The 13,736-nt window shown below is 41.2% G+C and overlaps 1 protein-coding gene across 5 annotated transcripts in view; it reads left to right on the forward strand.

Moving 5' to 3' along the window:
• KLHL3 (kelch like family member 3) overlaps positions 1–13,736 on the forward strand; it is a 123,350-nt gene that overhangs the window by 58,927 nt on the left and 50,687 nt on the right. The window lies entirely within an intron of this gene.

Below are 13,736 nucleotides of genomic sequence, written 5' to 3' on the forward strand. Positions count from 1 at the left end.
TAGTAGAGACGGGGTTTCACCATGTTGACCAGGATGGTCTCGATCTCTTGACCTCGTGATCCACCCGCCTCGGCCTCCCACAGTGCTGGGATTACAGGCTTGAGCCACCGCGCCCGGCCTCATTCTAGACTCTTTAGAGAAGAAATGACAGTGGTGGTGGTGATGACGAAGCTGCCATGATTTACTGAACACTTACAGTTCGCCAAACACTGTGCTAAGTGCTTTATGTTCTTGGGCTCATTCCACCTCTGCCGTAGCCTTGTGAAGCAGGCACTGCTGTTGTCCCTGTATTACAGAAGAGGAAGCAAATTCAGATTCCTCTTCTACCAGGAAAAATTTCTTTACGCCGGTAGATGTAGTCTGCTATAGTGAGATACCATAAGCTTCAGTGTTGGCCATCAGGGTCCAAACCTCAGCTCCGGTATTGACAAATTAGTTATGTGAGCTTGGGTTAGGTTCTTTGCCTCTCCTTTGTTTCCTCGTGTTGTAAAGTGAGGATAATAGTATTAGAACATATTCCACAGGGCAATTCATTGGGATAATATATGTAAAATGCCTGGTATAGTACTTGGTACCTAGTAGGTATTCAATCACCATTAACCCAGTTTGTTATATATCCTGCAAACTGAAATCCTGAAATCCTGTTATCCTGAAACACAGAGGAGGAAGGGATTATTCCCTTCCTCCTCTGTGTTTCAGGATAACACTCACCATTTTCTCCTTTTCATTGTACATAGTTAGTTCTGAGCTGATCTTCCTCCCACATTCAACTGAGTTCCTTTATGGTAGGGACTACATCTTATTCCTTTCTGCATCCTCAGAGATGCTCAATACATGTTTTCTGAATGTCTTAGTTCACTCTTTGCATCCAAGCTTGGGGCTCTTTCTTGAGGGAATATTTAAGGAAAAACATTGAAAAGGATTTTGTATCTGAGAAGAAATTGCATTCACATGTCCAGAGAATGGGGTAAAACACACACCCCTGTCTGCCATCCTGGGAAATTTGATCAAGAAGAAAAAGTCATTTGTTAAAACTGTAGGCTTTCCTCAGAATAGCAATGGGTTCCCAGAAGGTGACTGGCACAATAAACTGGACTGTCCCTTAGGCTCAGGAAGGCCTCAGCTTCCTTGAACCTGTATGTGTACAAAGGTCCCTTCCTGCCTTAAAGTCAGAAACTGAGAGGATGCCCTGCCTTCTTACCAAGCATATGTACTGTCTGCTCTGGATTTTGCTACCAAATGGGCACAATTGGAAGGAATGAACCTTCTAATTGTCAGTTGATTGGCTATGTGAATGTTAAGACAGTTGGTCAATTTGGGGCCCCCTTGAGCATGTTCTAAGTGTAGAGTGAGAAAATGGAAGCACTCATAAACAGCAGGATTTGAATTCGCTTGGGGTATGTCGGTTGAGAGTGGGGGAACCCTGTTACTTTGAATTCATGCTGGCCCATCCTGCTCTTGAGATCATAGAAAGTTTTCTGCACATGAAGGCAAATCTGTGCTTGCTGTGTCTGGGCGGGAGTAGGGGTGGGTTATTAATAGGGAGAGGCATTATAGTGCTCTGGAAACCACTTGGGCTTTGGGCCCAGGCAAACCTGATTCTATTCTCTGCTTTCTGGCTATATGACCTTGAGAAGTCACTAGTCTCTTTGAACCTTATTTTCCTTAAATTTAAAATGGATACCAAATATAGCATTTGGCAGGTGCTCAATAAATGGCAGTTGTCATTGTAATTGCATAATCATCCATTTATAGGCACCATTTAATAATGATCATGGTACCAATTTTGCCATTGATAATGGAAAAGTATGCCATTGAATTAATTACATCTTTCCAGAAACAAAGAAACATGACTTTAAATGTATAAACTTAAAAATTGTTTGCAGTGGTGCTCAATAATTCATATACTTACCTATGAGTTGCTGTTTCTGTATAACCAATGTTTGGAGTATGGGTATTTTTCACATTAAGGAAGCTCTATTTCATATTTGCTTCTTGGAACTTATGTGTAACTTCAGAATTATGTCCTGTTTTTCATAAAGCAGATTACTCGTGATCTTGATCCCTTTAGGACCTTTAAGATTGGCAGTGCAATTTTGAGGTTTATCAAAGAATAGTGGGGCTTGGTCTACATTTTCTCTTTGGCTAAACTCATAATTTTTTTTCTCCTTAATTGATCATGTGTCACTGGAAATTAAATAGCTGGAAGCTTCTGACAATTAGATGTTTTTCATTTGAATGCTAGTCCTTTAGGCTTTGAAAATTCTACGTCTGTTCCAGGAGATTTAGTGATTTCTACCCCCTTTAATTACATTGTGTGTGATAAGCAATCTCTTGCATGCATAACAACCTTTCCTTTCAGTACTGTTTTATAGTGGAATTTAAAAATGTATTTGAAGTAATATTAGGGATCTTGAGTTAAAATTCAACTGCATATGATGTTAACAGTTGCAGAAAACTCAACTGCGTTGGTAATCAAATAACTTGTGTTCCGCTGACTCCACACTTAACAGCATGTCAGCAATTATGACTTACTCTGTGTGCTGCCCACAGATTTCTTTGAACATATATTAAAAAAGCCAGATTTCAGACATTAACCTGTAAAAAACACATGCATCTTAAAATAGAGGAAATGCAGTATTTTACTGTTAACAATGAGTATAAGTAACAGTGGCCAGCCCTAGGCAGCTTCCATCTTGGGAGTTTGCAAGTATAAGTTCTACAGTCAAAGGGGCTGAGTTTGAATCTTGACTTTCCTACTTAAACAAGCTGAGAACTTTGGCTATGTATTTCGCACAAGAATGTATGTACCATATACAAGTAGACAGGAATTTTATCTGTCCAGTTGTCACTGCTGGAGTGGTATCAGGTTCATGGTAGGCACTGGAAAAAGTCGCTGTTGAATGACTACGTAAAAGAACCTCCCTATGGCTCAGTTTTCTCATCTGTAAAAGGTGAGTAATGGTAGTATAGTATCTATCTTATAAGGTTGTTATGAGGATTAAATGGGATGATATATGAAAAGTGCCTAGAATACAGGAAGTGTTCATTACTGTAAGATACTATTGTTATTGCTGCTATTATTATGGTTATTACTACTAGCACTGCACCTAGTACTAGTCATAACTGTTGACTGGGGCCTTTCTTAAGGGGAAGCTTTTCCTAGTAGCCATATTGGTCTGGGCTGTTGGTGAGACCGGGGGCCCAGTGCTTAGCAGGGTCAGAGAGTGGTTGTGACCTCATGTACCCCAGTGTCCCCAGCCCTGCCTGGGCCCCTCCCAGGGCTCAGAGACTGTTCTTCTTCCAACATCACTTGCTTTTGCCCATTCCTTATCTGCTCTACTGCCCTCAAATACCTTGAGGGCTGTGAGGGTATCTTAGTCATCTCTGTATCACACACAGTGCCTGACTCAGTGCTCCGGGAGGTGCCATGGAAGGGCTCAGCAGATGTTCCCCAAGGGATCCAGGCAGACTGGGGCTGGACTCCACCCTGAGCCAGCTGAAGTTATGGGAATAATTTTAACATTTTTCCAGAAAGTATGGACAGATAGGGGAATTCGAAGGCAGGGGAGGGCATGGATCCTTGCCATTTTTGCTCTTGTTTTTCCTTCATGTGGTTTTTATTTTAGAATTCCTATTATATGAGAGAGGTCAAATGGATGTGGTAGGAGTCACACAAAATCACTAGTTCATTGGGTAGGACCTTCCCCTTCCTCATGTCATGCTGGACCCCTGTTGAGTTCAATAGGGATGGCACCATGTTCAAGAGGTCGAAGAAGAGGCCTGGAGGCAGCAAACGAGACATAGGGTTTATTGAGGGCGTTTACATACAGGGCTCTCCAGTGGTGGCAGGCTGGACAGGGAATCGCAACTGCTTGTAAAATGCATGCAGTTTATATAGCATCTTCACGTAGCACCCTCGTGCTAGTGACCTTCACCTGGTAACCTTCATTTAACACAAAACAAAGGGCCTCAATCCCCTGCATGTTCCAGGATGAGCTGGGGTACAGATGTTCCTCATAGGTAAGAAATGAATCTCCAGGTTCTTTATTCCTTAGCTTGGAACACTGAAAACAGGTTCTTCTTAGACCATAGAGCCATTCTCATGCTTAAGTTACCCTGTCAGGTGCATCTACCACACACTCCACTACCCTGAGGACAGAGCCAAAAAGATAAAGCAAGTCCCTCCAAGGCATCTGATTCTTCCACATGGTGGGTGTTGAGGGGTCAGGACTAAGCCTGTGAACAGACAGCATGTTTATTATATTTCCCTTTGAGACACAAAGTTCAGGTCTGGCAATGAACATCCTCAGTGACCCAGTGACCCAGGGGCAGGGTAAACAACCTTCTGGGAGAAATCTGCTTTAAGGAAAGAGATACGACTCCTGAGTTCCAGTGCAGTTTTGCCCTTGAATTGCTGTGGGGCCTAGCAAGTTACTGGACTTCTTTGAATCTTTGCTTTCCTATCTGGTAAATATATTTCTCCATCTGAAGGTCCCATACCTTCTTATGAAACACTATTGAGGCTTTTCAGAGACACCTCTGAGTGAGTCTTAACAGGGAAATGACATATATTTTAGATACTGGTTAGGAAGAAATTTATTAAGTCTCCTTAAAAAATTAGTGTTAAGTATGTGCTGGAATAAGAACTATAGGTTACTTTCTTTTTGCATTATCACATTTTAAAATGTGCTGTTGTCTCCTTAAACTGCATTTTAGGGGCCAAATTCTGATATCTTATTTCTCTGGAGGGACTGGGCCCTTATCTCCTAGGATCATTGGTGTTGCATGTCCTTCTGTCTGAATTCCTTGCCTCTCCAGCCAGGTGGTGTGGAGAGCAGGCTGGAGGGCCTCAGCTGGTGGGCTTGGCTTGCGTGATTGCTGTGGAGGCATTGCCAGGTGACTGAGCAGGTGTACCCTGCTGCCTAGGCCAAGCTCTTGGCAGCCCTGCCTTACTCTGAGGTTATCATTTAGAGTTGCCAGCTTCTCAGCCTACAAGCAGTGATCTATTAAAGCCCTACCTTGCATTACTCTTTTTACAGTTCTCCTTTGGACAGTGCAATTCAATAACCACCTATGCACAGAATACCACAGCACCGTGCCCCCAAATCTACCATGACCAACCAGTGTTCTCCAGGTACATTTCACACATTATTACTATTATTATTTTTAAAACATGAAGTTTGTACTGAAGTAAGTTCATAGAGAAGCAAACAAAGTATACAATTAAACTTTTTACAAAGTAAAACACCCACGTAACTAGCATCCAGATAAAGAAACAAACCCCAGAATCGCCTTCCAGTTACTACTCCCTACCCTGGGAAGGGCATCTACCTTCTTGGCTTCTCACACCTTAGATGAGTTTTACCCGTTTTGGAAGTTTATATAAATAGAATAATGGTGTGTGTGTGCTTTTGCATCTGATTTTTCCTGTTCAGCATGACATTCAGAACATTATTTCTAATTCTTACCACAACTTGCAAGGCAGAGATTATTGTCTTCATTTTGCAGAGTAAGAAACTAAGGCTCAGAGAGGTGACACAGCTCATTAAGAGTAAATAGCGCCATAATGTGAAGCTGCATGTGTCTGCCTCCCAAGCCCTGCTCTTTATTAATGCACCCCCACCCCGATGAGGGGCACAGAGATGAGTGACAGCTAATTACTATTCAGGGGCTCATAGTCTGGTAGGAAGACAGACTGAAAACATGTGTCCATAGTATTTGTCCAAGAGAAATAATTGCTTATAATTGTAGTTCAAGGAAAGCACCCTGAAATATTTTATTCCAGGTTGTTGGATAGGAACGATGTCATGGAAAAGAGAATCTTTGAGCTAAACTTAGGAGAATGAGAGTATAATTTTGGAAAGCCATTTAAGTTGGAGGAATAGTAGGACTATTCCTACTAAAGACTTGGAAGTTTGGAATAACTTGTACTTGGGGAGAAAAGTAACCTCTGTGACAAGAACCAAGGACCTTCAATGGGGTATGGTGGGAGATGAGGGTGGGTGTGGGGTAGGAGTCTGTGAAGAGATTTAAGGACTGAGAACTTTCTTCTTGAGGTCAGTATTTGCCTAAATGTGTCCATAAAGACAGTATTACAAGATGTTTATAGGTGTTTGAGTTATTTGTTGTTGTTGTTGTTGTTGTTGTTGTTGTTTTAAAGCATTCTCAGGTTAGATACATTTAGGAGAAACTGGCTGAACAAAGTAACCAGGTTTCTTTACTACAGGACTTGTCAGAGCTTTTATATGAGCTCTGCGAACCTTTAAGGGGTATTTGGGAATACAGTATGATGTGTGTCTTGGGCTCATTTGGCCCCTGAGCCCCTTTACTACAGAATATCTCCTGCATTTGGTATCCTTAGGAACACATTGTGGAGAAGAGTCTTTAAGCCACCTTTCATTGGTTATCCCAGATATTCTACTATTTTTTGCATCTTTGATCTGTCTTTTGGTAATTCATTTCCTTGGTGATTTATAATTTTTGATTGTGACTTCATGTTCAGAGGGTGTCATATCCTGGGAATCTAGATTGCCCTGGGCTGTGGATCCTATAGGGCAGGTTTACTGGTTTAGGAAACAGTTTTTGTATTAGATTTTGTCTTATATACTTCCTATGCCACTTGAATGATGTCAGTTCAATCTCTACATTTGTATGTGGCATGAGCCTAGGGTTTGAGTTTCTTGAAGATGTAGATTTTACTCCCTATCTTTCCCCTCTTCCTTGCCTCCTTCCTCACTGCATTCCTCAGCCCACAGGAGATGGCAAACTTCCTTCCCCTTACTCATAGCAGATGAGCAGAGTTCATTTAGTCTTAGTTTTACAGCTGGGGCAAAACTGTCCACAGGAGCCTATGGCCCAGACACCCTACCCAATTGAAGACACCAGTCTTCAATTAAAGCTCATATCTGAATTGTCTCTGTGAGACATTTTGGCTTCAACTTTTGTTCAGCTGCCTGGCTTGAATTCCTTCTTATTTAAAACGCTCAGGCATTTTCTTCTTGCTTTCACATGTGGCTCAAATCTTTACTTTATTGTAATACATTTTTTTCACGTGTTTGGAGCTACAGGGAACGATTCTTTCCAAAGCAGCTCAGTCCACCATATTGACCGGCAGACATTCTCCATCCCTATGTCATCCTGCACCCGTAGTTAGGATTAGTGCCACTGAAGTCTCTCAGCTTGTAGGCGTTTCTATCAAACCATTATGCTTCAGTCCTTTCCTTGCTCTTTGTGGAACAAGAACCCAGCTAAAGATTTTCTCAGTGAAAATCTTTTTTACTGGCTGTAGGCAGTGATAGAAAGCTGAAGAACAATTTCCAGGCCAAGTAATCTTACTGTTTTAATTTTTTCATGATTTTTGGTTATCTGAAGTCAGATATCTGGCAGTGTGCTGCTGTAGGAAAAGAACCATACATACAGTCATTCATGCTTTCATTAATTTATTCATTCTATTAAGAAATATTACTCTGTGATATGCAGATAGCATATCAGTCACAGGAGAGACATTGGCAAACAGATAAAAACAAGATACCTCCCTTCGCAGAACTTGATAATGACATAGAGAAGAGATATTTTATCAAATATGTGCACAAATAAATATATCGCTACAAAGTGAGAGATGTGGTATGAAGGAGATGTGCAGTGTGCTGGGAAAGTGTAGACTGAAATCAGTGGTTCTAATTTCTGTCTTCTCACCAATTTGCTGGGTAATGTCAGGCAAACTACTTCGTTTCTCTCTGCCCTACTTTCTCCTTTTGCAAATGACTAGCAGTTTCACAGGGTCCTTGTGAATCTAAAATGAAGCAACTACAAGAAAGAGCTTATGGTGATGGTACAGTCAGAAAGATTAATTCAACTGGGTAGGTTTCTAGGGAGCCTTCAGACCAGGGCATCACTCAGTCAGTGGTGTGCTGGTAAATGTTTAACAACTGGCTCTCTAAAAAACATTCCAAAAGCCCTGATTCATTTATTGATTCGTTTGCTGATTTCCATGGTATAAATATTTCCATCAAGGCTGACTTCAACTACCAGTGTAATGTCACTAAATGTGGAGTTAGGAAGAGATATGCACAATGAGCTTTAATTGCAGCACAACACTGTTCCCAGTTGTCCCTGGTGTTGGGTGTGACAATGAAGTGAGAATATGGTTAATACAACTTGTTAAGCTTTCATTTAAGAAACAAAAACAGGAATCCGACAGAATCATTCTTGTGTCTAGAAGCACTATCTTCTTAATTAATTAGTTAATTAATTTTTTTGAGCGGAGTCTTGCTCTGTCACCCAGGCTGGAGTGCAGTGGCATGATCTCAGCTCACTGCAACCTCCACCTCCCAGGTTCAAGCAATTCTCCTGCCTCAGCTTCCCAGGTAGCTGGGATTACAGGCACACCACCACACCCAGCTAATTTTTGTCTTTTTAGTAGAGTCGGGTTTCACCATGTTGGCCGGGATGGTCTATGATCTCTTGACCTCTGGTGATCCACCTGCTTTAGCCTCCCAAAATGCTGGGATTATAGGCATGAGCCACCACACCCGGCCTATCTTTATTTCAAAGCATGGCAGGGATTTGGTAAATGCTATTGTCTCAATCCCTGGGAAAAGAATAAGGAAACCCAGGGGAGATGTCCTAGGAGGGTGTGGAGGATTGTAATTAGGATTATCAGTGTAGGAACTTGGTTTCCCAACTCAACAGTCTGCCCAGATTTTTAAAATTAATTTTGTCTCTCAGATGCAAATTGTGTAATGTTTGAACATGAGTTTTTGGAGTTAGAGGTGAGTTCACATCAGATCTACTACTCCCTGGCAGTAGACCTTGTACAGCTTGCTAACCTCTCTGAGGCTGTTTCCTCTTCTGTAAAATGTAAGCAGTGACACCTGCGTTATAGAGATTTTTGGTGGATTAAATTGGATCATATGTGTAAAATGCCTGTGTTTGTTGTTATTGATAAAGTTACTCCTTCTCAGATCAAGTAACAATCAGGTCCATGTACAGGAACCTAGCTGTTTTTTCTTTTCCCCCCTGATATTGTCAAAATTAGCTTCTTTTCCTTCTTCCTATGTTTTGCTGAGAATTGCTCCCAATTGAACTTCTCCCCTGGCCAAGTCAGTGCCCAGCCTTTTTAACTTGAGTCCTTCTTGATCTTCAAAACACATTTTGAAAGTAGGGAAAAGTGCCCCAGGACTCCTCATTTTCCTTGGGGCGTGGAAGTCCAGCTTGGCTTGGCCGCCTGTCTGTCCAGAGGGGCGGAGTGGAAGGACTGGATTCATCTGGTGTTCTCTGGCCAGGACCTGGGCTTACATCTGAAGTGTGGTGAGCTGGGAGCTATGGAATCTGATTTTCTCCAGCTTCTTTCCACATGACAGTCTTGCAGCATGCAAGAAATTGGTTCTAGGACATTAATCAGTGAGGAAATGGGGCTATTTCTTTGCTTTTTTTTTTGGGGGGGGGGGGACGGAGTTTCGCTCTTGTTATCCAGGCTGGAGTGCAATGGCGCGATCTCGGCTCACCGCAACCTCCGCCTCCTGGGTTCAGGCAATTCTCCTGCCCCAGCCTCCTGAGTAGCTGGGATTATAGGCACGCGCCACCACGCCCAGCTAATTTTTTGTATTTTTAGTAGAGACGGGGTTTCACCATGTTGACCAGGATGGTCTCGATCTCTTGACCTCGTGATCCACCCGCCTCGGCCTCCCACAGTGCTGGGATTACAGGCGTGAGCCACCATGCTATTTCTTTGTTTTAAAAGTGAAACCCTAAGTGTGCCTAAGAGCAGCTGATTATTTCATCACAAAAAGTAGTATCTAAGTAGATATCACCCCGTCCTGTGATGGAATCTATAGTCTCTGCTTAGATTTTATAGACTGGGAGTTGACAAACCTTTTCCAGGAAAGGCCAGATAGTAAATATGTTAGGCTTTGTGTGTCATGGCTTCTCATGTCTGCTACTGTAATGTGAAAGCAGTCACAGACAATACGTAAACGATGAGTGTGGCTGTCTTCCAACATAATTTTATTTACCAAAACAGGTGGCAGGCTGGATTTGGCCTGTGGGCAGCAGTTTGCAACCCCACTGTTATTAGATCTATTAGACATTTGAGAGTCAGCTAAGAATAATGTGTTTAGAGCAAGAGCACTGAAGTTGGTTTTGTATGTAACCAAGCATAGCTGACTCTGCTTCTTTTTAGTTCTGGGACTTGGGCAAGTCATTTAATAAGGCATAAGAGTACCTACTCGTTGGGTTATCTTGATAACTCAGGGAGGCAGTGTTTATGGAGAGTCCCTTGATGGGAAGGGTTATTGGGAAAGATTTTAGGTACATTGAAAGCTAAAGCAAGTTGGAAGTTTATTTGCTTGTTTATTTTCAAGCATGAAGTCCAAATGCAGAAAATATGTGGCCTCCTCTAGCTGCTGAGAAGGTCACTGCTGTTGCTGAATGCTGTGGCTTTCACAGCTGAGTAGGTAAACAGTGCAACTAAGCGGAACCAGTTAAACAAGTCAAGCCGAAAATAAAGATAAGGTTAAATATCGACTTTGGGAGACTCAGCTTGCTTTTTTGTTTTTATAACAAAAATTAAGCTGGTTGATGGGGAAGAATGTGATCGATAAATGCTATCCACTCAAGGCCTTGTAGTTTATTCTTCAGCAAACCTTTGCAGTCAATTACCTTGTGTTGTGCTAGGCAGCATTGGGGGATGGTGTGCAGAGATAGAGCTGGTACATTTCTCACCCTGCATAGGCTCACAGTTTAGTAAAGGGGACTAGAAAGAGGTGTGGCTAACCAACCACAAGCAGGGCAGAATGGGGTTGTCTACCCATCACCTAACCAGCAAAGGCAGACTTTATCTGCCTTTGACTCTGCCTTACCCACCAAGATTCCAACTCCCTTTTCCCCGGCCCTGCTGTCTGCTCCAGCCTTCCACACATCTCCTTCCATGCTTATTTTGAACTCATTTTCCATTCATTCATTTTAAAAGTATTTCAGTTTGTGTTATGTGCCAGCAAATAAGACAAGGTCTCTCATGGGTCTTAAGGGCTAGTGGAAGAAACATAATCATTCAAACAATGCTATGAGGGTGAGGGACATAGCTCCATGAGAGCTCCTAATAAAAAATGAACTAGATGAGGATTTCTATGGTGTATGTGCTTATGTTTGTACATAAATAGGTTATTTTATATAAAAATAGGAGCAAACTATACGTATGTACTACTCCTTTCCTTTTCTGCTCCCTTCCCTTCCTTTCCCTTTCCCTTCCCCTTTCCCCCTCTCTTTTCTTTGCTTGCCAAATTCAAGTTATTTCCAGCCCGACTTAAGTATATAATTAGGAAACAGTGGCAAGTGTTTTAGGGCAAAGCACCATTAACATATCAACACACAAAAATGCACTTAGGTTAAGAAAAATCAGAATACTTTTTCCCCTTGCAGGTAAAGTTTTCATGCCAATTTTCTGCCATCCTGTAAATTTTGTGGTAGTTTTTTCCCTTAGAATTTCTTTTCGTCTGCCTTCCACTTCTTATTCTGAAAAATTAAAAACCTATTATAAGTTTGCAAGAATGAACATTCATGTCGTCTTTACCTAGACTGACCATTAATACTTGGTTTCATTTACTTTATCTCTCTAATCTTTCATTTTGCTGAATCATTTGACAATACATTGCAGACATTATGACACATTACCCCTAAATATTATAGCATGTATTTCTTAGGAACAAGGAAGTTCTCTTTTCTAGCCATAAATCCAGTTATACCAATGAAATTTAATATTGATCTAGCAATATTATCTAACAGATAGTGGATATTCACATTTTCTTAATAGCCTCCCAAAAGCCATTTATGGCAATTTCTTTTACAACCATAATCTAAGGTTTATGCACTGCATTTAGTTGCCTAGTCTATAAATCTCCCTAATCTAGAACTGTCTTCCTACCTTTTTTTGTCTTCCATGATATTAGCAGTTTTGAAAATTCAGGCAAACCATCTTGTAGAGTGTGGCAAACATAGAGTTGTCTGATTATTTCCTCACCGTAAGATTCAGGTTAAATGTTAATATTTTAGGAAGAATAGTACTTAGGAGACACTATGTGTTTTCAATTAAATCACAATCAGGAATATAAGTTTGTCCTCTTATTGGTGGTGTTAAATTTGGTCCCTTGTTTAAGGTATTGTCTATCAGAGCTCTCTATTTGAGGATATTTTCCCTCTATGTAAGTAATATGTAATCTGTTGTGTGATTCTGTTTTTTTTTTTTTTTTTTTTAAGGACGGGCTCTTGCTTCCCAGGCTGGAGTGCAGTAGCATGGTTACAGCTCACTGCAGCTTCAACCTCCAGGGCTCAAGTGATCTTCCTGCCTCAGCCCCTCAAGCAGCTGGGACTACAGACATGTGCCACTATGCCTGACTGATTTTCTTTTTTTTTTTGTACAGATGGGATCTTGCTAAGTTTCTCAGGCTGGTTTCAAACTCCTGGGCTCCCACCCTGGCTTCCCAAAGTGCTGGGATTACAGGTGTGAGCCACTGCACCTGGCCTTTAACAACTTTTGATTTTAGCATCTATTGGTGATCTTTGCTCAATCAGTTACTACATTGGTGGTATTGCAAAAATGGAATTTTTCTAATTCCATTATTCCTTTTATGGGGCATTTTTTTTTCCTTGGAAAGAAGAGAACTTCTTACACTTTTGTAGTATCCATATAGGAAAGAAGAGACTTTCTTCTACTTTTTTAGTATCCATATGGGTTCATGGATTATATTTTTTAAATTATTATTATTATTTTTTGAGACAGGGCCTTACCTCATCACCCAGGTTGGAGTGCAGTGGTACACTCATGGCACACTGTAGCCTTGACCTCCCAGGCTCAAGCAGTCCTCTCCCCTTAGCCTCCCTAGTAGCTGGGACTATAGGCATGCTCACCATGCCTGGCTGATTTTTTTATTTTGTAGAGATAGGGTTTTTGCCATGCTGCCCAGGCTGGTCTTGAACTCCTGGGCTCAAGCAATCTGCCTGTCTTGGCTTCCCAAAATGTTGGGATTATAGATGTGAGCCACCATGCTTGGCCATATTATAATTAAAAAAAAAATTAAGACTATATTCCCACCTTAGCCTCTCAAGCAGCTGGGACTACTGACATGTGCCACCATGCCTGATTTTTTTTTTTTTTTTTTTGATAGAGATGGGGTCTTGTTAAGTTCCTCAGGCTGGTCTCAAACTCCTGGACTTCCACTTTGGCTTCCCAAAGTGCTGGGATTACAGGTGTAACCCCATGTATTGAGATATATGGATATTAAATGGACAATTTGATTAGTTTTGACAAATGTATATGCGCATGTAATGCACACCCTAAACCACAAAAAGCTTCCTTTGAACCTTTTTCAGTCATTCCCTGATCCTGCTTCCTCTCAAAGCAGCACTGATCTGATTTCTTCATTATTCTCTTTGATATTTAAATTGTCCCAAATATTGGTATTGAAAGCCCCATCCAGCTGGCTCTATGTCCTTTTGAGATGTCTTCTTTAATCAGGTATAAAAAGATGTTTTGCTTTATTCTTTTAATAGCTGAAAATAGAGTTGGCACTCTGTATCCATGGGTTCCATATCCATGGATTCAACTAAGAAAATATTCAGAAGAAAAAAATTCCACAAAGTTCCAAAAAGCAAAATTTGAGTTTGCTGCAACACTAAGTACTACACTGAATCCACTTGCATGAAGTGATGTATGGGCATTATATTAGGTATTATAAGTA

The sequence above is a fragment of the Cebus imitator genome, unplaced genomic scaffold (genome assembly GCF_001604975.1).
Source record: "Cebus imitator isolate Cc_AM_T3 unplaced genomic scaffold, Cebus_imitator-1.0 Scaffold274, whole genome shotgun sequence".
Lineage (NCBI taxonomy): Eukaryota > Metazoa > Chordata > Mammalia > Primates > Cebidae > Cebus > Cebus imitator.